The following is a 2,245-nucleotide window of genomic DNA, read 5'->3' as shown; positions in this document are numbered from 1 at the left end:
ATCAGATTCAGGGGGTGTAGAGGGGATCACAAAAAATACATCCCATTTGGCTGGGCTAAAGAGAGTACTTTAAAATCTATAGAGGTCGTAGAAGAACGGGGCCTTGTGGAAGAGAGAGTGGTGAGTGTGAATGGAGTAGTATTGCGGAGAGACAGATAATAAGGCTGAAGAGTAGTAATACAGGAGGAGGGGGTAGTAGATGGAGTAGAGGATGTTAGGAGGGGAGGAATGTTTCCTGGAGGTTGAGTAATGAACTGGGTGGATGATTTGGACTGGATTGAGATTATAGTAAATATTGAGGAGGTGAGTAGTAGTGTTCAGAGTCCTTGTCAAAGGAGTGCCTAGGGTTAGGGAATTAGGGAGATTAAAATCAGTGGGTCTAGTTTATAAAGTGGCTTGCCTCATTGGGGAGAGAAATGGTCTACCCCTCAGGGTCCCCTTAATGGATAAGGCTAGCAACTGAACGGGAATTCCGTGCCTATGTCTCTCCTAGGCCGTTCATGACTGGCACAGAGTCAGACTTTTATTCTTTCAACACGGCTCTCACACCTTAGGAAGTGGATAGTAGAAGAAATTGGAGATGAAAAGGAACGGGAGAAGGGAAGAAGAGAAGACTGTGTAAGATTAGTTGGGTCGAGGGCGTTTTTTAAATTACGTTGTAGAAGTGCCAAAAGAGAAAGCAGAGCAGGGCACTGTGTCCGCCTAAGGAGGAAGGTAGCTGTTGAAGATAGAGGTGTGAAGTGTTGCCTCCGGCCTTGCTCTGTATTGTTCACACCTCCGGTAACAACAGGCAATGGAATTGGGGGGGGGGGGGTCAAATAAAAGAATTTACAAAAGGAATTATAGTCTTTAATAACAAAAATACCGAAGAAAAAATAACAGTGATGCCATAGAATGCAAACATTCTTCTATTTGCATATTTCTTCTATTTCTATTATGTTAAATCACTGAGAATATACATCCTAATAGATTCCATGTTTTTTAATGGAAGCATTATCTATAAACTTTGAAGACCTGTCTTTGATGAATATTCAGAAGACTGTTTATGCCCAGCAGGCTAAAGATTAGAAATAGTAATCCTATATGTAAAAGAGAAAATAAAGATGAAGCAAAACGAAAGAAAGAAAGAAGATAAAGACGAAGGAAAAAGAAAGAATGAAAGAAAATAAAATCAAGGCAAAATCAACCCTTAGACAGAAAGGTAGTGTAACGGTAGATCCTTTGTATTTTGTGTGTGTGTGTGTGTGTGTGTGTGTGTTGTGTTTGTGTTGTGTGTGTGTGTGTGTGTGTGTGTGTGTGTGTGTGTGTGTATGTGTGTGTGTGTGTGTGTTGTAGTTGCTGTGTATGTGATGTACGCAGTATAATTACATTATCTCCGAAGCCAGGGTATGGGTTTTCAAGTCTCTCTCGATCACTGTCCATTAATCCGTTTTCCTGTTCTCGTATGTATCCCAAAAGTCGGATGGATAGAGCTCTAGAAAAATCTATAAATGTAAACCTCGGCTTTGATATCACTCGCAGGTAAAAAAAAAAAAAAAATGGCTTTCATGGCTATCACAGCTGTCATCAGTCATTCAATTCACGAAGGTATTTGATGCATAAGGAACGTGGCACTTAATCACAGCTATACAGACGGTGACATGCGGCACTGGCTCATATTTCCCTGGGTCAATTGAACGGTGAGACGCGGTAGTTAGGCAGCAGAAACGACTGCGGCTGGAGAGTGCTGGGTTAAGGTCCCTTCTCATTCACCTAAAGGCAACGCGTGGTTTCGCCGTCGATCGGGTTCGGACGCTGCGGGAGACAGGATGAAGTAATTAGTGGCTTGTGGCTTGGGTGTGATTGTAGCAGGCATTCTGGGCTGTTGTGTTGTGGAATTCAGTTTCTCATGTTGCGGGTGATGGTAAGAGCACACACACACACACACACACACACGCACACACACACACACACACACACACACACACACACACACACACACGCAAACACACATGCACACACATGCATAAACACACACACACACACACGCAAACACACATGCACACATGCATAAACACACACACACACACACACACACACACACACACACACACATACATGTGCACAATTTTATTTCGTTTCACACCAACTTCATACTTGAATAAGACATTTGTTAAGGAGAACGCAAGAGGAATATGACAAAAGATTCACTAAAATTTGAATCTGGTAATCTGACCACTAAAATGAAATTTCAGCTTCATTTAAT

General features: G+C 42.2%; 1 long non-coding RNA gene across 1 annotated transcript in view; it reads left to right on the top strand.

The window, feature by feature from the left end:
• The first annotated feature begins 1,655 nt into the window (after positions 1-1,655).
• Positions 1,656-2,245, top strand: part of LOC119576936 — a 3,521-nt gene continuing 2,931 nt past the window's right edge. Inside the window, exon 1 of the long non-coding RNA XR_005229085.1 lies at positions 1,656-1,813. This is a non-coding gene — a long non-coding RNA (uncharacterized LOC119576936). The remainder of the gene's footprint in view (positions 1,814-2,245) is intronic.

This window comes from Penaeus monodon, chromosome 9 (assembly GCF_015228065.2).
Source record: "Penaeus monodon isolate SGIC_2016 chromosome 9, NSTDA_Pmon_1, whole genome shotgun sequence".
NCBI lineage: Eukaryota > Metazoa > Arthropoda > Malacostraca > Decapoda > Penaeidae > Penaeus > Penaeus monodon.
This window is presented reverse-complemented; position numbering and strand designations above follow the sequence as displayed.